The 19786-nt window shown below is 57.2% G+C and overlaps 1 protein-coding gene across 1 annotated transcript in view; it reads left to right on the top strand.

The window, feature by feature from the left end:
- The window catches only part of CMIP (c-Maf inducing protein), a 222491-nt gene that overhangs the window by 24543 nt on the left and 178162 nt on the right, over positions 1-19786 (top strand). The window lies entirely within an intron of this gene.

Below are 19786 nucleotides of genomic sequence, written 5' to 3'. Positions count from 1 at the left end.
GAAGGCTGGAGGGGCAGGCAGAGGCCAACCATGATGCCATGGCAGCCTCAGGAAGGAGCTTGGATTTTATTCTGAGAGCGTTGGGAAGCAGGGACACGACAAGATCTGAAGACCTTTAGCAAAGGCTAATGAGAGAGGGGTCAAGGGCAGACTGTGTGTCCTGTTCTTCTCTTGCCTCTTTGAGCCTGTCTTGGGATCAGCCACGCAGTGGCTACCCCCCAGTGGGTGTCAGGTCTGCTTACGTCCCGTCTCCTGCATGTGCCCTCAGTGACCTGATCTGTACAATGGGCCCGGGTATAGGGCCCCCCATCCCTGCCTGGTGGCCCTGCCTCCCTGTGTCCTTCTCCGAGGTCAGTTCCTTTCAGCGACCAGAGCACCAGCACCAGTGGCTGACGTTTCCCTGGCTTGTTTGTTGTGGGGGAGGGGTGTTTAATTGCATTCCTCCTGAGTGAATGACACAGAAAGGGCAGGGGTATGTCAGCGACGCTGCTCTGTAATTTTCGTGTCTGGGACGGGTTTCAGAGCTGAGCTGTTTTCCTCTGACCGGCAGCGGCTGCTGCCCAAGTCAACAGCGGGGCACTCTCGAGATTGCCTTTGTTGGTTTTCTTCTTTCTTCTTCTTCTTCTCCTTCTCTCCATCTTCTTTTTAAAATAAGTCTTTTTTTTTTTTTTTTTTTTTACTTCCTATGAAATAAAACTGGCGACTTGGATGTGGTGGGTAAGAATTAGTAGTGTCTGTCCCTTTGGTGTGGGAGTCGGTGGGGGTTGATTTAAACATTTATTTCCCATTAATAGATTCATGGGCTTGGAAGCCAGCATTAGAAGTGGGGTGATCTCAAGTCCCAGCCGGTGATTTGAGGTGCTTGTAGGACTTGAGCCTGCCTCGGAAGGAGGCAGGGACGCGCTGAGCAGAGGTTGCAGGCTGGTGACCCGTGAGCCAAGTCCGGTCTGCCCATATATTTTCCTTGGCCCACACAGTGTTTTTGGAAAAAAAAAAAAAAAAAAAGCTTTAGTAAGTTGTCCGCATTTAAAAATTGGGAGTGTTCCCCCGCCCCCCCACCAAAATCTGGATTTCCATTTTCTAATAATAACAACAAAAGCAAACACTTCCGTGTCACTCACTACGTGCCTGGTGCTGTTCTAAATGGTTCTGTCGCTCTGCTCCTGTCATTCTCAGAGCAGTCCTGTGATGCAGGTGCCTGTATTATTGTCCCCACTCCACAGCTGGGGACCCCGAGGCCAACCAGGAACCAGGGCGCTCCTGGCCGTGCCCGCATCCCTGTGTGGCTGGGCTCGTGCTCTCCACTCCCCCTGCGGAGTTGGGTTCAGCGCCCACTTGGGGCTGCGGGCATCAGACTTGGTCCCCTCTCGAGACTGGAGAGGTTGAGATCAGTGGTAAAAAAGCTGCTGTTCTTTGATCGAGTCGCCTGTCACGGACTCATCCCTCCCTCCCTCCCTCCTGCATGGTTCTGTTCACCCAGGCGCCCCTGGGCCGGGCCCATCCGGCACCACTCCTGCTCTGGGGCGGATTCGCGCCCTCCTGGGTTTCACTCCAGACCTCCAGGGGAGGTGCTACGAGAGGGTCCCAGGGCGGACCTGAGTCAGGTCACAGGAGAAGAGGGACGCCAGCCTCTTGTCCCGTGCCAGCCACACTCCTGGGGACGGGGAGCAGTGCCAGGGGCAGAGACCCCCTGTGGGAGGAGCTGCAAAGGGTGCCCCGCCTGAGTCACCCTCCTCGTGGGGCTTCCGTTCCTGGGGTCCCACCCCTCCTGTCCGTGTCTGTGCTGAGGCCCCACCGGCCTGGCCGCCCCGTGCCCCGCTGCAGGGGGCGGGGGAGCCCTGAGGGGTTCCCAGCTCCCGCTTATCTTTGTCAAATGGCTGGTGGGTGGAACGTGGTTCTGGGGTGGCCAGGCTGGAGGGTGACTCACTTTGGGAGCTTTGAGACGTCATTTCACCTAAGGAGGCTGCAGCAACGTGGAGGTGAAGTGGCCCTTTCCGCAGAGGGCTGTGGCTTCGCGGACGGGGCCGCTGCGGTCAGCGTGGCCGGCCCTCTCTGGAGCGGAGCGTGGGCCGTCAAGTTTGGAGGCTTAACCCTTCCCTCCCTCCTTCCGCCGTCTCTCTTTCTCTGTGTTCCGCAGCCCCCGTTTCTAGGAGCGTGATTTGAGCCATCCCAAGCGGTGTATAAGATAATTCGTCGGTATAACCCTAACCACCCCGTGTGAGAAGTACGCCGGGCCAGCTGCCGGTCCTGCTGCGGCCGCGGGTGCTTCTCTCTCATTTCAACCCCTGCCTTTCTTTCGGCCCCGAATTCTCCACGGAGGTCTTCCTCGCTGGAGTGTGAGAGTTTCTCCTGCTCCCTACCTTCTTCCGTTTCCTCTTGTCCTCCTCCCCGCACCCCTCCCTTCCTCTTGCCCTCACTTCCCAGGGGCAGCGCTCTCATCCCGCGGGCCTCCTGAGAGCCTTCGGGAGACAGGGAAGAACAGGGACAGAACTCCAGGCTGGAGTCCTAAGTTTCAGCGCCAACGTGCCGGGGGTCTTGGGACTTCATCTGTAGCAGGGCTGTGTCTCTCTGGTGGGGCTGAGATGATTCATGCAGAACTGAGCTGGTCATTGGGGGCACTGAGTTAGTGCTTGGTAGATGTAGCTGGTTGTGATTCCGTCCGCTGGTAAAACACATCCACTGATTTGGTGGAAATCATCAACCTTGGAAGTGTTGGCCCTAAATTCTTAAGGGGCAGACATTAGGGCCTAGTGTGGGCTGTTGAAATCACCAGGGCCTAGCCACTGGGGTTACACTCATTCCTGCTGGAGGTGGCAGGGTGCTCTGCTTTGTGTGAAGACAGCCGGACTCTCATCATCTGCACTCGGACGTGATTTATCCTGCGTTTGGGTTCAAGGCTGATGGAGCAACAACAAAAAACAACCCAGCAGCTTAAGCAAAACGAAGCTTTTTCTCTCATTTATAAGGAGTCTAGGGTGTAGGCTGTCATATGAGGACTAGTATGGTCACTTTGTGTTCTTTAAGGACCCAGGCAGCTTCTGTCTTGTTGCTCCACTGTTCTTAACACTTTGCCTCATGGTCCCAGTAACCCGCTCAGATTCCTACCATTGCATCTATATTCCAGTTAGTGGGAAGCGGGCTCTTGGCCATCACAGCTGTATTCCACTTAGCAGGAAGTGGGAGTGGTGGAGAAAAGTGCAGAAGGATTTCAGCCCTTTTAAGGAGACTTCTGCTTTCATCTTTTTGGCCACACTGAGTCACATGGCAGCTCCTAGCTGCAAGGGAGTCTGGGGAATGTAGTCCGGGAGACACACTGGGAACCTGGCACAGGTAGACCTTCATGTTTCTAGAACAGGCCCTCCTTTGGAAACCTGCTCACATGTGGAGTGGTGGAAGGAACTAAGTCTTTTCACAGGATCCTGGATAAGGACCAAGTTTTCTTCAGCAAGGGTGTAAAGTAGAGCAAAGAACCATCTTACCCTTTATGGTACCGGAGATTGGAACCACGGTCCCTGGGAAAGGGTTGAGGCAGAGATTTTGGCTTCCTGTACGTGGAGGAACAGGAGAGGTAGGAAGCTGTCCCGAAGTGAAGTGTGCGAGCAGAGGTTTGAATGGACATGTGTCCGTCGGGAGGCCACCGAGTGTATTCCAGATCCGTAAGGAAGGTTCGTGGACCATCGTGGAGGGATGGCTCTCTAGGGAATCTCTTCCGGGGGTGGCAAAGGCACAGACCATGAGCTGTGCCCCCTCCCCACCCTGCTGATGGCAGCCATCACTCACCCGTCCTGGGGCCCTACTGCTCCCAGATGCCCCCCGGGAAACCTCCCCAGAGCCTCCCTGTTGCCAGAAGTTGGCTCATGAGCTGAACCCACTTACTTTTCCTGCTTGAGTCCGGTTCTCCCATTTCTGCTGGTGAGGACGTTAAGGGCCAGACGGGGAAGTGCATGGTGAATGCTGGTGGGGGAGTCAGGGCTCCGGAGAGTCAAGTCCCTTTCAGCCACACCACTGCCCCTCCTGTGGGTCCTTCGCCTCCTGGAGACACACCCAGAGCTGCAGGGATTGCTCCTGGAGCCAGCGTGTCCCGTTTCCCAGAGCTCAGTGCGGACGAGTCCCCTCGGAGCAGGCTGACCGGCCAGCACCTGCCACCCACCCTAGTCTGGGCCTTGCTGGATGCCCAGGAGTTGGGGGACTTGGGCAGGAAGTGAAAGTGTACGCCAGCCCTTTTAGTTCTGCTATTGACCCGGCAGGGGTTTTTCCTGGGGGGAGGGGCAGGCATCCGCTGTGTTTTCTTTACTTAATCTGGCCTTGCCCCATAGAGAAAACAAACGCACAGTCTCCATCCTGTTTGTAAAGAGGGCGTTCAGTTACTCGAAGTTGCTCGCCTGGAAAAACTGGGAAGCTGCCGTCTCTCGGCAGAAGCGAGGTGTGTGTCGGGACAGCTCAGATGGGACTGGGCCGCTCCATTTTTTAGGACAGTGGTGTGTTTGGACTGCCAGCACGTGACTATTTAAATTGTGATGAAATACACATAATATAAACATTTCCCATTTTAACCATTTGTAAGTGGGCCATTCTCAGTGCATTCAGTAGTGCAGGCCTCACTGTCGTGCATCTCCAGAACATTCCGGTCTTCCCAAATCAAAAATGTGTACCCTTTAACTCCTGACTCCCCATTCTTCCTCCTCACACCCCACCCCGGGCAGCCACCGTTCTGTTTTCTGTCTCTCTGAATTTGACTGCTCCAGGCTCCTCCTGAAAGTGGCATCATATAGTATTTGTCCTTTTGTGTCTGGATTATGGGATTTTTTTTGCCTTTTTTTTTTTTCTAAACTGAGGTGAGATTCATTTAACATAAAATCAATCATTTTAAAGTGAACAAATCAATGGGACTTAGTACATTCACGGTGTTGTGCAGCTCCCATCTCTGTCTAGTGCCAAAGTATGTTCCTCACTCCGAGAGGAAACCCTGTGCCCACTGACAGTTGCTCCCATCCCCCCCAGCCCTGGCCCTGGGCGCATGGTTTGAAACCCATGAGTTTATACATACTAGCCACTCTGCAGTGTATGTTGAATGAATGAAAGAAAATCATTGGTGGCTGCTGAAACCATCTTGAAAATTTGCATTTCCCGAGCATCTGCTCCACGCCGGCTGGGTGTCGGCATCTGTGTTTCTGCCCTGCTTGTACCCTGAAGTCGCCCCAGGTGATCTTCATAACCCCCAACCCCGGACCCCAGCCTGGAGATGCTGATTGCATTGGTCTAGGGGAGGCCTGGGCACGCGCCCTTTCCCCAGAGCTCCCGAAACGATTCCAGGGTGAGAATGGCTGACAGGCACTATTTTTATTGTGCCACAAGCACTCCTCTGGGGCAGGTAATAGTATCTCCATTTCCTAGGTACAGAAACAGGTTCAGAGAGATTCAGCCACTTGCCTAGGTTCACACAGCCTCCAAATCTTTGAGCCCAGAGCCCTGACCCGATCCTTTTTCCTGCTGCTCTAGTTGTCTGTTGTATGTGATTGCAAAAAGGGGGCTTACAGCTGCTCAGCTGTATGCTGTGGGATAAAGGAACTGCAAGCTGTCTCTCTAGGGTGTATGGAGTGCTAACTGTATGCCAGGCACTGTACACTTCATTGACATTTTCTTATTGGACCCCTGAGGAGCCCCACGCAGGGGAACTGTTGTAGTGACATACGTTTCCCCATGGGCTGGCAGCAAAGGGGACGTGATGACTGGGGGGAGACATACCGGGGAGGCCGGTGGGGCTCCGTCAGCCATCACTCGGGGTCTCCCTTCAGCCATCATGGTTGGTGGGGGGGCTCCACCAGAGCAGAGGGGAAAGGGAAGGTTGGCCGGTGTGGTGTTGGTCTGAGGGCCAGACCCGACACTGGGCATGGGAGAAACTCTGCCTCCTTTAAGGCTTTGTCTGGGCTGCCCGTCTTCTTTCAGGAACATTGCGTCCCACGGTTTGTCCCTTGTCCCTCCTGTCTGCGTTTGCGATCTTCCGTGCTGTGGGACTCACGCCTTCAGCAGCTGTTACTCAGACCCGGTTGCCCGGCTCTGTGAGGGGCTCTGTGGACGCGTGGTGGGCGAGACAGGCACAGTCGCCTTTCTCCACAGGCCCGAGGTCTCGCGCGGGGGCAGGTCGGAGCGGCAGGCCCTCGCTCGAGCGTGCCAGGCTCTCTGGCTCTGTGGGCGCGGTCGTGCCAGCCTCACGACAGTTGTAGAAGGTCGCAGGCCCTTTGGGAGGCCCTCAGGAGAGACGAGAAGGCGACACGGGCGGGTCAGGAGACCTTCCCGAGGTTGCACAGCTCATGAGAGTTCGAGGCTGAGGTCGCGCGGGGCTGTCTGGCTGCGGCGTGCGAGCTCGCAGGCGCTGACGTCATTACGAAAGAGGAAGTCCGGGAGCATCTGTGTGGGGCCAGACCGCGCTGGGGCCAGGGCAGGCCCCCTCTGGAGCTGAGGGTGCAGGCCGTGCGTCCGTTTCCTAGAACTGCTGTAGCAAAGCCCCACACGTGTGGCTTGAAACAAAACACATTTCTCATCGGACACACCTGAGGGGGGCAGGAGCCCCCCAAATGGGTCTCATGCTGCCCAGACTGAGGCGTGGCATTCCTCCTGGAAGCTCTAGGGGAGAATTCCGGTTTCTAGAGATGGCCCAATTTCCTTGGCCTGTGGTAGTTTCACTCCACGCTCTACGTCTGCTGTCCCGTGTCCTTCCCTGACTCTGCCTCTCCTGCCTCCCTCTCCTGTGGACCCTTGTGAAGATAACGGCCCACCCAGGTCATCCAGGACGGTCTCCCCCCTCTTAAGAGCCTTGACCTAAGCACATCTGCAGAGTTGCATTTGCCAGGGAAGGGAACATATTCGTGGGTTCTGGGGGGTCAGGACTGGGACGTCTCTGGGGGCCGTTACTGTGTATCGTGCTACAGGGGAGGATGGGGCCGGCTGGGGGCCTAGAGGCAAGAGCGTGGCGTCTGGAGGGGCTTCTGGGTGTCTGAGTGCCTGGACGGAGGACCGGGAGGGTGCTTGGCGAGCCAGACAGGCTGGTGGAGTGCATGCTGGAGGCCGAATGAGCCACGGTCCAGACTAGGAGGCAGGCACCTGCTCGGTGACTTCCGAAGGGAGTACGTGTCCTCCGGTCTGAGTTGTGAGCACTCCGGAGTTGCTGTGTGTCTCGGGAGGACAGAGGATGGAGTCTGGCCGGGAGGACCCCGCCCCAGCCCCACGCAGGAGGGACTTTGAGCTGGAAGAGGGAGAGCTGGGAGCACTGAAGTCCTTGAGGACCCAGTGGACTCTGAGACGGAGGGAGTTTGGCTCTCTGCAGTCAGGCAGGCCCCCCATAACCACACCTATCTGCCCGCTTCTCTGGAAGGTCACATACCTGGGCTCTGGGGTCCCTGGAGTGGATCCAGTCTCCACCACGTTCTAGGCTGAGCCCGTTCTCGATGCTAATCATGGGGTGTGCCTGGCACAGAGCAGGCCCACTCGCTCGCTCATCCAGCAGGCATTGCTGGAGCAGCTGCTCTGTGCCAGGCAGTGTATGGGCACAGAGCAGAGCAGATGAGGTCCTGGCCCTCCTTAGGCCCCGTGGGGGAAGAGCATGGATAAGGAAGTAGAGAATCTTTTCAGCTGCTGAGAAATGCTGTGGAGAAAAGCACAGCAGGAAAAGGAGGACGGGAGTGCTGGTGTAAGTGGGGAGGGGTGCAACATGTTTGTGTGGCGGCAGGTTAAATGAGGAGGTCAGGGGAAGATCTGGATGAGAAGGTGACATTTGAGCGCAGACTTGAAGGAGGTAAGAAAGCAAGCCATGCAGTTATCTCAGCACGTGCAAAGGCCCTGGGGCAGGAGTTTGGTGTTTCCTGGGAATGCAGGGAGACAAATGTGGTCATAGCAGAGCGAGTCAGCTTGAGGAGGGTGGTCAGAGTTGAGGTCAGTGAGTCAGGAGCCAAATGCTTTAGAGCCTTGTAGGAACTTAGGTTTTGACTCTGAGGGAGAAGATGGCAGCTCCAAAGCCCAAAAATGGCTCCCTCTCTCCCTCTGCTCTCCCCCTCCCTTTCCCTTCCTGTGCTGCCCACTCTGTTTTGTGGGAATGTGAAGCCCTGCCACACTGAGCCCAGGGTCCAGCCTTACCTGCAGTCTGACCTGGGGACTTGACCCAGCCGTCCCCTCCTCCAGGCAGCCTCGGTGCTGGTCAGATACGCTTCTGCTATTTATACAGCACAGTGGTTTACAAACCCTGCTTCTAGAATGTCACAGTCTCTCCTGAAGAGCATTATCTCTCCAGGCAATAATGGTGATCTTCATCCAAATCAAAGGACAGAAGTTAAGGCTGTAAGATAAAATTATCCGCATTTCAAGTTTTTTACCCGCTACATTTTCCCCTTAAATGTTGGAGTCCCGTTGGAATCCTGTGTGATTCCAAGCGTTTTATGGTTACTGACTCGGTTCATACTTGTTGAAACTACCCTGTGTGGGGTTTTCTGTTAGCCAGCAGATTTGGTGGTGAACGAAACAGGTACCTCTTCTACCTTTTTCTCTCGGGCTTTATGGAAAGCGAGAAAGTAAGTCAGAATAGCCCCAGATGTGTTTGGACGTCGTCCTTTCCCACGCATTTCCCCAGCTCAGGTGGGAGGACCACCCCCTCGAAGCTGCCCTTCCCTCCTGCGTCTTGCTGGTGCTGCTTCCTTCTAGCAAGGTCCGTGTTGGTGCGGAGGCCCAGGCGGTGGTGGGAGTCTCACCTGCCAGCCTGAGGAAGAGTTCTGGGAGGTGCCAGAAGCAGAAAGTGCCCAGCTGCCCTCAGCAGGCCTGGCAGTGTGGCCACAGCCGCCTCCCACCCCAAGGGGGTACAGGGGCATGTTGATGCTAATGGAGAGAGATGGCCCGGTTCTAAAAACCCCTGTGTGAAACCCTCTCCCCTTGCCTCCAGCCCTGCAGAGGGGGAGCTTGAGGCACGGGGTGACCGCGGGGTGTGCACACAGACCCGGCTGGTTAAGGACCATTGACCAGACTTTGCAGACCCTTTAGAGATGGGACTACGGGCCGATCCGAGACCCGGGGGCCCTGGGTCCTGGGGCCGGGACAGGCTGAAGGTGCCTGGTTTTCCTCTTGCTGTCGGCTTGCCGGGCCGTCACTTGGGCTCACTTTGGGCTTCCTCCCTCCCCGGTTCCCTCCTGAGAATGTGCTCTGCCCAGTGGCACCCTCTCTCCTCCCTTCTTGCCTTCAGACACCGGCTGAGACCCCCTTTCTGTCCAAGTCCCGCTCGGTGGGTTTCGAGTTAGCCCATCCTGGGCTGTGCATCAGAGTCCCGTGGGAGCCTAAACCCCAACATGCTGCCACCCGGGCTCCTCCCCGAGGACTGGGCTTCCTGTGAGGGGCGGTGGGGGCCAGGCAGCGTCGCTGTCATGACACCCTCCATTGTAATTCCTGCGGAGTGTTCTGGTGCCCGTGGGAACCATGCTCCTGTGACAGACAGTTGAGTTGTTTCTAAATTTTCCTACCATGGTACGTTCTCCATCCATCTTTTTGTGAGATCTTGTCTGCCAGGAGATCCTGCAAATGCTTCTGAAATGGCTGGGGAGAGGGCCCCGCGTGCCTCGTCCAGCTCAGCTGGGAGAGCGAGTTCTGCCGTTCGCTGCCTTTGAGCTGTTGCACAGTTTTAACGATAGAAAGATGATAATCATGTAAATCATTCTTGTCCACAAAAATGCCAGCTGATGGTGCCTGCAAACACAGTTGCTTGCTGCTGGACACCACCGTTTGTAAACATTCTGGGTGACTAGGATGCACGGCAAGGTGGAGGCCTCGGAAGATTCTAGGAGGTTTCTAACCAGTCTCTGGTCGTCCCTCCGAACTCAGGGGAACCGATGGCTTATTTAGCACTATGTGTGGACAGCCAGTCAAAAGAGTAAAAAGAACTAACATTTGCTGAGCCCTTGGAATACGCCAGACACTTTCCCGAGGGTTTCCGGTGTTCTTCACGCAGGTGGCGTTTTACACAGACGAGAAGCCACCTGACGAAATGGGCACTCTTACTGTCCCCCAAGAGAAGTTGCCGGGGGTAATCTGGCTAATGAGTGACCGAGGTGGGGCGTGACCTGCCTGGCCTGCTCGTCACCCTCGAGTGGGAACCCTGGGCTTTTGCCTGGACCCCATCTGTTCCTTCACTGTGTCACCGTGTCACTGCTCTGAGCCTGTGTCGTGGGGCTGATGACCTCGATCACCAGACCTGCTGCCAGGTGGTGAGGTGTGGGTGTGAGCCTGGTGCTGTCCCTCGCAGGCTGAGGGGGGCTCGGTGAAGGCCACACTCAGGCTGTCACCCCGTGTTCTTTGCATATTCGTTCGCACACATGTTACCTGCTTGGTCAGAGTGAGGGCGTGTGTCGGACCTCACGAGTGTGTCTCGGGGAGGAAAACGAGGCGGTTCTGGTCCGGTCAGGCTTTCCTGGGGCTCTTCAGCTTCCCGGGAATGAGTGGTCTGTAGCTGGTGGACTTGAAAATTGACAGAGAAGTGTGCACACCCGCCGGGCCAGGGCCTCCCGTCTGTTCTACAGGCCCATTCCCAGAGCAGCCCCGGGAGGTAGATGCCATCGGCCTCACTGGGCAGAGGAGGGAATGAGGCTCATTCATTCGTTCCTGGGCTCCTTCACTCATTCACCTCACCTGGGCCAGATGTGCACTAAATCCAAGACACAGTGGCACATGGGGGAGCTGTGCTCTGGGTGCCTACCAGGGCTCCCTCTCCTCCAGGAGAGCCAAAACAATTTGCCCAGTGACCTGGAGAGCTCAGGAGAGGTGCCCAGGTCACACGGCCCGAAGTGCCAGGGCTGGACCCGCATGCCCTCCTGAGCCGTTTTGCACTTGCACGTGTGAGGGCGCTCTCCAAGTGGACGTAGAGGGCCCGCACACAGGTTCTGGGTGTCACCCTCATCACACAGTTTCTGGGTGTCCTTCGCCCACAGGGCCCTCACCCAGTCCCCAGAGAGAGCTGGGCTCCCCAGGAACTAATTTCTTAAGAGAACTTTATGGCTCTTAACTCCCTAAGCGGATCCAGATGTGCCTTGTGGCGGGTGTGCAGATGTCCTGGCCACGGCCAGCTCGGTTTGGAAGCCCGGCCCCGGCGGCCGCCAAGTCTGGAAACGAAGTAAATGAGCGAGTTGTTCTTGGCCATTTTCCCCTCATCTCAACCCAACTCAGATCAGACTTGGGCTCTGACCTCAGGCATCGCACATTCCAGTGTTCCCCCGGCCTCCTGGGGTTCTGGGGCCCGCGCTGCAGGAGAGGAGTGCGTTGGGGGCGTGGAGTGGGACGGGGAAGCGTTCTGGAGGCAGTGTGGACTGCGGGGGGTGAGAGCAGCTGAAACAACTACATTTCTCCAGCCACCCATCCTGGGAGAAGCAACAGGGTGCCTGCCGGGTCGGGGCCGGCCTCCAGCCCGCGGGGGTCCAAGGAGAGAGACGAAACTGGCAGAGCATCTGGGGTGGGGCTGATTGGGGCCCCTCTAGCCCCCCAGCATCTCTGCCCTGCGGGAGGGCCCCAGGCCAACTTCCTGAGTGCTGGGGGCCTTTCCAGGAGCTACACCTGGATTCCTGAGGTCTCGGGGAACCCGGTTCAAAGCTGGGTGGTCAGGGGCAAGCGTGGTGCTGACTCCTCCGGCCCCCCCTCCCCACCCCAGGTCCAGACCAGACCACACAGCCCTCAAGGGTGAATCACTTTGAAGTGATGGGGTTCTGGGGCCTGTGGCAGGCCAAGGGAGCCAACTTGGCGGGAATGGGCAGGCCAGGCAGGCTTGTCCCACTTGGCTTCCGGGCAGCTCCTCCTCTCCAACGGCGAAGGAAGCCAGAGACCTGGTCCGAACTTGGGGGTCAGAGAGCAGCTGAGTTCAAATGTCACCTCCTAGCTGTGTGACCTTGGACAAGTCACTTAAGCTCTCTGAGCCTCGGCTGGCATTCTCTGCAATGGGTGGGGGGGAGGGGATCCTTGCACCACCTTCAGAGCATCTGTGTGAGGATCAAAGGAGTACCCAGTGGTAGCTTTGGAAGGGCCTAGCCCTGTCCGCATCTCAGAGCCACCCCTGGAGACATGCAGCCTCGACAGGAAAGATGCGCTCGTTCTGCCGGCGGCGGTTATTAGAGAACCTGCTGATACTCCCATCTCCCTGAATCACAGCCCCCAGCTACCCCCTCTGAACCGGCTCTGGAGGGGCCGTTGGTATGCCCTGCTCCTTGGTATTACTGTTGTGGACTATATGGTCTATGTCTGCTAAAACTGAGAGTATTAATTAACTAATTAATTAACTAATTACTGGCTGCACGATCAAAGCACCCTGAAGCCGAGAGACGTTAATCAGTAGTTAAGAGTTCAGATTCCAGAGCCAGTCGGCGTGGGGTTTGAATTCCCTTTCTCCGCTTCCTGGCTGTGTGACCTCGGGCCACTTTCTGAGAGTCTCTGTGCCTCAGTTTTTCCACCGTGAAGTGGGGAGAACACTGTCAACCTCACAGGGATGTTGGCAGCGGGCATCCCGTGCTCAGGGCATGCTGTGTTGCCTGCTACGACCGTGATCCGTGCTTTGTCCTTTGGCAAGTCTTGATTACGGGTCTGGTGCTCTCCAGGACAATGTGGGGAGACGGCCCGCTCCTGGGGCTGCTGTAAGGGTGACCTGCCAGTTCCTTCCCCTCGGTGGCCACCCCGGGGTCCCCCGCTTCCCTCACTTTGCCCCCAGCGCTGCTCCGGGCACCCCCCGGGACGCTGGCGCCTCCAGACCACCTGGGAACTCTTGCCCGGCCCTTGACTCACCGTGTTGACTTGCGAGCCCTTGTAATGTTGGCGGGATGAGGAGAAATGGCCAGCGTGGGTAGTGTGGGGACGGTAAAGCCCGCTGCACGCTGCTGTCCTGCGGCTCCCGGTGCCGGGCTGCTGTCCTGGGATTTCCGGGCGTGTGTGTGCGTGTGTGCGTGTGTTCGTGTGTGCTCCACTCACGGCTCACCTCTTTCATTCAGGCACGTTTCCGTTCGCTCTCTTCCCCCTTCGTCTTGCTGCCCTTTATTCTCCTGTCATTCATTCATTCTCTACTTTATCTCGTGTCGGCGTGTGCCGGCCTCACACACGTGGGAGATGCAGCCCAGAGCAAGGACTGTACTGAGGCCGCCTGGGGGGCTCTCAGAGGCTGACTTGAGGCGGCAGGGCCAGCTTCCTGGAGGAGGTGACATCTAAGTGGCCGTTGGGAGGAGGAGCTGGAGTTACTGGGTGAAAAGGGGAGTTGGGGTTTGTTTCCTGCACAGGGGCCTTACCTGCAGGAACTCCGGGTCGCCGAGGCAAGGAATGGAGTTCCAGACCTCTGGGGGGTGATGCTTTCTTCTCTCCTACAGTGAGATGCGTTATTTGGATGCAGGGGCCTAGAAGAGATACCAGCAGCAGAGGTCTTGTTTGTGGATCCCCCGTTCCAAAGGTGCCACCGTACCTAGAGGTCGGGGAGCTCTTTGGAGCAGGCAGGGGGGACCCGGCATGCACGATCATCAGACTGACCCACGGAGCTGCCCTTCCCCTTAGGACCCAGCCCCTGGGGGGCCTTGGCCTATGCGTCTGGGCTTTGGAGCCCCCGTCCGGTCTGTGAAGTGGCCCTGCTAACCCTGGGGAGAGAGCTGAGCTGTGTGTGGGCCAAGTGCCTGGCCCAGGGGAGGCTTCTGCAGACGGCATCTCCTGCCTGCAGGCCTTCAAGGTCCCAGTCCCGGCTGGGGCTGGGGTAGGGGATGCGGGGGTGGGGGGAGTATCTCCCCGGCAGGAGGAGTCATGGGGCGGGGGGAGAGGGACCCTGGGAACGTCCCCAGCCATGCAGTGCTAGGAATTTGGCTTTGCTTCCTCCAGGGGTTCCAGAATCCACTAGATGTATGGAGATGGGCAGTTCCTACTTCAGCACAGTGATCCATCATGTTTCTGGCCAGCAGGATTCTGGTGTCTTCTCAGTGCCAGCCTTTTGGTCCCTGGGGAACGGGCAGGGCAGCAGAGAGCGTGTGGGGCTTAAGGACACTGTGGCAGCCTGGCCAGAGGTGTGCAGTGTTCGGGAGAGTAAAAGGTCACGTTGGCCTTTGGTTAAATGTGGCCCAAAGTTCCTGTTCCTGTGGCAGAATCGTCACCACTGCTTATTAATTAATTAGCTCAGCATTTGTTGAGCTCTTACCGTGTGCTAGGAAAATGGCACCGCAGTGAACAAAGTCCCTTTTCTCATGGTTGGGGGGACCTGCTCCTCACCTGATAAATACGTAGCATGTTGGGTATGGTGTGCGTAAGGACCAGGAGGAAGACCAAAGCAGGGTGAGGTGGTCAGAATGTCCACGATGTGAACAGTGTGGCCTTTGCCAGAGGAACACTTGAGCTGAGACGTGACGGAAGTGAACGGGGGAGCCACTTAGGTATCTGCAGTAGAACGTTTGAAACAGAGGGAGCAGGTGCAAAGGTCCTGAGGGAGAACGTGGCGGGAGGGCTTGGAGGAGTACTTGCTGTGGCCAAGCATTAGACTGGGTCCCTTTTATCCAGTAACCCCGGGAGGTTATAGCCCTGTTACCATTCCCGTTTTACTGGTTGGTCGTGTTGAAGCTCAGGGTGAGTCAGGACACAGCCAGTAAGCGGAGGAGTCGGGATTCAAACTTGGGGCAGACGGCACAGCCTCGGCTCATGGGTTTGGGCCGTCATCTTCACCCGCATCTGGCCGCAGGGCTTGGATGAGGGACCAGTGGTCGAGGTTTGTCCTGCACCGTGTGTGAGCCTGGCGATGAGCAGGTCAGGACATTTCCCCTGTGGAGGCTCTCGGCTGTCAGCCCCAGTGGCACTAGGTGGTAAGGCCCTGATCCATGTTGTGTGTCATGGGGGAGGACAGCCGTGGCCAGACATCCAGGCGGTTGGAGCTCTGGTGTCCAGTGTCCGCCTTGCAGGAGCCTAGGAGGACAGGCCTGGTGGGAGTCCCATCCACCACATGGCTGTGTGGCTCCGGAGAAGTCGCCCCCTTTCTGGTTCCTCGTTTTCATCTTGGTGAAAATGGGATCATTAAACTCCCTGCCCAGCCTCCCTCCTGGAGCTTTTGGAAGATCAAGTAAGATTATACACAAGGTAGCCTTTTGTCCGCTCTGAGCCCTGTACATGAGAATCCCGATTTTCCCCTCACTTAATTGCAGAAACAGTATCAAAGCAACATTAAAGACAGTTTAAAAAGAAAAAAAAGGGAGGGAAAAATACTTTCAGTTCTCCTGCTGGAACTGAACAGCAGATACCCCACCTGCCCACCCGCGGGATGGGTTTGAAGGTGCCCTCGGGTGAATTCCGGGCTCTCCGAATCGCGCCGCTCGCTACCCCAGACTCCAGAGCCACCGGAACCTGCACTGCTGGTGTCCTCGCACTGAGCTGCATGGGTCTGGCTGTCCACACTTACTTGTGTGGGTTTGCTAACCATTGCCCTTGGTTTTGGTCCATAGCTGCGCATGGTGTTAGGATCTTACAGGGCTCCCTTTCTGGTATCCTCCCGCTGTCATCAGCGCGGATTCTGTTTTACGTCGTCTTCATGAGCGTTATTTTTGGCGCCGCACATGTTTTGTGGCCCTGTTGCCCATCGGTTAGATACCAGAGCTGCCGCCCGCCCTTGTCGGCCGTCGGGCAGGCCGCAGCGAAGTCCGCACGCTCGTGGCTTTTCATCCCCTTTCCTTACGGGGACGGATGATTGTTTGGTGAAATTCCCAGGGGGGATTGATTGTTCAAAGGGGTATGAACTTTTCGTTGGCTTTCGATACTGAGGAGGCTCTGTTGCTTTCCAGATGCCTGGGCCACATGGGAGGGCCCTCGTGCTCACGCAGCCCAGTCTGCTTTGGGTTTTATTGTATGTCTTGCTCTTAAGTGAACTTTGCGGTTGAAGATGGGGCAGGGTTGAGTGTCGGTAGCCAGTGACTGACTTTGAAACACATGCCTTAGCGTCCTCAGCCTGTGCCGTCCGTTCTCCTGCCGCCCCTTGTCTCAGCCATAGCAGTGATGTTAACAGCAAGGATCCCACCGAGTTCCCTCCAGCCAGGGCGAGGGGGGCAGAAGCAGCTGCGGAGAGGGGCTCCCCCAGGAGTCGTGTGGGCAGGATGGCCAGAGGCTTGGGGATGGGCACGGGGGACAGGAAATGAGGGTGCTGGAGAGAAAAGGAGCAGAGACAAAGGTGGGTAAAGAGAGACTCCCAGAAACAGCAGTGGGGTTAAGGAGAAAGGGGGGTGTGGCAGAGGAGAGGGGGGCACAGGAGATGGGGCAGAAAGTGAAGAGGAACAGGGGTCTGGGTCGGGGTGAGAGACAGCCAGCCAGAGACAGACTGACAGCAGGAGATAAAGTGAGGAAGAGGAGGGATGGAGAAGGCTGGCGAGTGGACAGGTTCATAAGTGTTCAATTTGCATGAGGTCATCCCTGTCTCTGCGGCCGGAAGGGCCTCTGAGCCTGGCAGGACTGGGGCGAGCAGCGGGGGCAGGGAGGTAGCCGTCCCTTCCCAGGCACGTGGCCCCAGCTCTGCCTCTGGTGGTGGCAGTGGTCCCATGGAGAGCGAGGGCACAGTCCTGGCACACAGGGGGACGCTGGCACAGAGTGCGGGAGCCACTGGTGCTGTCCTCCCCAGGGGCCGGGTCAGGTGCCCGTGTGATGGGGCTGGGGGGTGGTGCTGGAGCATGGCCAGGGGTGGGCGGGCAGACGCAGGGAGTGTTAGCTTCTCCTGTACCTGCGAGCAAGTCTTCAGATGCGGCGGGAATGCGGCTCCCGCTGGGGCGGGACAGGGGATTGCTCGCAGAACTAGCGGGCCTGGCCTGCAGGCCGATGGCCATGTGGCCCGAGGGGCTGCCCTCTGCAGCTGGTCAGCAGACGGTGTCCGGGGAGCCTGACCCAGAGCCTTGCCCCCCCCACCCCTCCGCACCGTGGCTGATTCGGTGTGATCGCTCCCACCTCTCAACACAGGGAGCCGGAGGTTCCGAGAGTTGGTAATGACAGGGCCAGGAACCGTGGCGGCGACCCGATACACGCAAGGCACGGGGGCCGTCTGCGAGCCCGCTGACCTGGGGGCTGGCGGATGAGCCAACGGGACAAAGAGGAGCGGCGGGCGTCTGGGGCTGCAGGTCTCAGGGGGCCCACAGCGCCGGGCTGGACGGCGACCCCACCATCCGTTGCGTTTTTCAGGCCCGGCTGATGAACTGGAGCTTTCCAGAAGTCTTAGGAAAGATGCTTTCCTTATTAGCTGGTTGGTTTTTTTTTTTAACTTCTAAATTAAATATTTTCGTGTCCATATGTGGAAATGTGATTCTGTATGTGATCTGTGTGGTGGAAGCCGGAGTCCCCAGCTCAGAATGTTCTGGAGGCTTGCCTCTCAGCGCTGTCCTCGCGCATACACTGGTCACCTGGGGAAGAAGGGGCAGGTTAGATCGGCATCAGGCTGTTGGAGGCTCCCCCCCCCCCACCAAGGCAGGGCCTGGTCTCATAGGTGTCCTGGTCTCGGAGAAAGCTGGGCCACCTCCGGCCGGCCCTGCTGCACGTGTGCACCTGCCTGCGAACCGCAGGGCTGTTCCTCCATCTACCCCTCATGGGGTTGTGGGCACCCAGGGCGGGCCCATTCCGAGGATGGTGTTTCCAGAAGTGCATGGGGAGCAGAGCACTTGCAGGGGCAAAGTTTCCCCAGGGGCGGCCTCTGTTGACACAGACAGTGGCAAAGGAGGCACATGGTAAAGAGCTGCACGTCGCCCTCGGCACCGGCTCGGCCACGGGGCCGGGCCTTCTTTGGAACTTTCCAAGGGAAGGCCCCGCAACCCTCCTTTCACCTTGGGGAGGAAGCGGAGCAGGGCACGCTTCCCACAGGAAGCTGACATCAACAGAGAGGTTTGGAGAGAAGTGCTGGCAGGTTCCTTTCCCGGGACCAGTGTTCCGGTGATTCCTCACGCCAAGTGCCACACGCAGTCCCCTGCACAGTTCCAGGGGTCACGGTGGGAGCAGAGGGGCTGCCTTCCTCTCCTGGCGCGTGATGCCTGGGGCCACATGGTCAGAAGGGGTGTGGCTGGGACGCACAGTCCTTGGGCTGGCCCCATATCCTGGGCTCCTTCGACTCCCTAGCGCTGACCGAGTGTCTCTGGGAACCTGGTGCTCCCGTCTCCAAATGACACAGAAGTGATTTTTATCGTGAGCATCCTTAATAAGTAACAGTAACTGCCATTGATTGAGAGCCTCTGGGTGCCGTGCACTTTCCCGCACTTTCTTGTCTAGCTTGCTACAGAAGTCCCTGACATGAGCACCATTGTCCCCACTTTACAGATGAGGAAACTGAGGCACAGAGTAGTTCCATAATTAGCTGTAGACTATAAAGATGATGGCAGAAACTGGACTTCCACCAGGTTCTGGTGACGAAAGCCTGATCCCTTGTCACTCTTAAGGTTTTGGGCAGGTCAGGTGACCTCCCTGAACCTCAGTTTAAACCTTCTCTACGTGGACCTCATTATGCTCCCGCTGGCAAAGGTTTGCATTTCTGGGAATCACTAACTGTAAAGTGCCTGGCACATTGTCAGCTGTCATCATCGTCACCATCCTTGTTACCATAACATAGAGTCTCATGAGAAGCACACACTCACTGGTGCTCATGGTGCCCCTTCCTGGCCGGGGGGAAGCAGAGGAAGAAGCCCCATGGGCGAGCCCCGGGGCAGGTAGGACACAGTGATCAGTGGGAGCCAGGCAGACCCACAGGGGTGAGGTTCCTCTGAGGGCTCAGGCGTGGGCGTGGACATGGAGAGGAACTGCCTTCGAGATTGGGCATTGTAGGGACCTTCGGAGAACACACCAGTGCAGCCTGTCTGCCGCTCCTTTTCCCGCAAGGAGGGAAGTTACGGATTTCCGCCCTGGCGTCCAGGGAAGGATGGGACCGACTGCTTGGGTGCGGTCCACTTGGGGGCGGGCAGTGGGGAAGCATCCCGCACTCATCATGCCGGTGTGGCTCCAGGACTGGATCCAGACCTGGCTGAAGTCACAGACCTGCTTATCGGAGGGTGGGCGGGTGTGCCCCCTAATCGAGCTATCCTGGGTCCCTCCTCCTTTGCTTGTTGTGGAAGAAATGACTGAGACATCAGAGCTGCTGCTTGCTGTGGTTTAGGGGCCTTGAGACGTGGAGCCAGCTCGGCAGAGGAGGAGCAGCCCCAGCCTGGCCTCTGTGAGGGCTGTCCCCTCCTCCTGGAAGTTCTCCATGATGCTCAGTGGCAGGCACCCACCCTTCAGGGATCTCAACTCCACTCGGCTGTTTCGTCGCTGGCCGTTGTGTTCCCTCCACCTTATTCCCCCTCCTAGACAGGAAGTTTTTAGTCCCTCAATCTCTGTCTGAAATGTGCATGTTTGTCAGATAATCCCTGGACAGAGTGACCACATAGCAGGGAATGGAAGGAGCAGGGTCCTGTCCCAGGTGAAAGGGAGCAGGGCAGCTGGTGACCAAGGGTGGGGGAGCCTTGGAGATGTTGTAAATCCAGGGTTGGAAGCTCAACTGTGTCTCGGTTTTCTCATCTGTAAACTGGGGATAATAATGGGAGTGAATTCACACATGTAACGCGCACGGATGGAGTCTGGTGGATAGTAAGCACTGTGGTTATTATTGATTATTGAATTTGGTCAATTAAAAAAGGAATGTGAAATCAATCTTTGCTGTGCCTTCTGCTGTGCTGTGGATATAGCAGTGAACCAAAACAGCCCCCTGCCCTCATGGGCATGACTGGGTGGGAGAGAAGGACAGAAAATGGGTAAGGACGTGAAATGTCCGTACAGT

The sequence above is a fragment of the Martes martes genome (genome assembly GCF_963455335.1).
Source record: "Martes martes genome assembly, chromosome: 17".
NCBI lineage: Eukaryota > Metazoa > Chordata > Mammalia > Carnivora > Mustelidae > Martes > Martes martes.
This window is presented reverse-complemented; position numbering and strand designations above follow the sequence as displayed.